This window comes from Ciona intestinalis, unplaced genomic scaffold (genome assembly GCF_000224145.3).
Source record: "Ciona intestinalis unplaced genomic scaffold, KH HT000378.1, whole genome shotgun sequence".
NCBI classification, from domain to species: domain Eukaryota; kingdom Metazoa; phylum Chordata; class Ascidiacea; order Phlebobranchia; family Cionidae; genus Ciona; species Ciona intestinalis.
The window spans coordinates 14,322-15,083 of NW_004190699.1; positions in this window are offsets into that span (position 1 = coordinate 14,322).

Below are 762 nucleotides of genomic sequence, written 5' to 3' on the forward strand. Positions count from 1 at the left end.
AGAGTAATCTGTACACGTTCTTACCAATGGTATTCTGACGTCTGTCCACAGTTAGTGTTGCTTCGGGGGGACATTACACTTTCTTCCGTCTGCTCGTTCGATTCAGGCTCGTATCGGTAAGGTTTAATAGAACCAGATACTTCAGAATCATCGGAGTCAGATTCAGTGATCTCGCAAACGAGATCGAGAGAACTGCTTAAATCCGATAAGCCTTCAAAACTGTCATCGCCCTCCATTACGCATCAAAATAAACACTATAAAATCTACAGCAGTTGTCTGGCTAGCGTTCTCGCGCTGACGTCACAAGGTAGTGGTATCATTTTTACGCCGCAAACTGGGGAGTCGATTTGTTTCACTTAAAACGTTATATTTATCGCGTAAATAAAGTTTCTCGCCTGTAAACGTTGGTAAGACTACGTATTATAATAAGATGTATTGTTTCATACTAAGTTTAATATTCGTGTCATGAGCACTTTAAGTCCCAACCTGATGCATCCAAAATTTGCTTGGCATACAAGTGCCGCAGATTTAATATGTTGAATCAAATTATATTTAAGCCATTTTTTAAGTTCTTCTGCAATCTACATAAAAATAATAAATATTAATATATAATGGTATGTTTACCATTCTTTATTGTTTTAATCTACACCTTTAAAATCATGATCCACAACTGTGACCATCCTTTTGTAACAGGGTGTTTTGAATTGTGCCATTTATCCAATTTAGTGAAGACAGATTGTGTTGTCATTAGGATTTTATCCA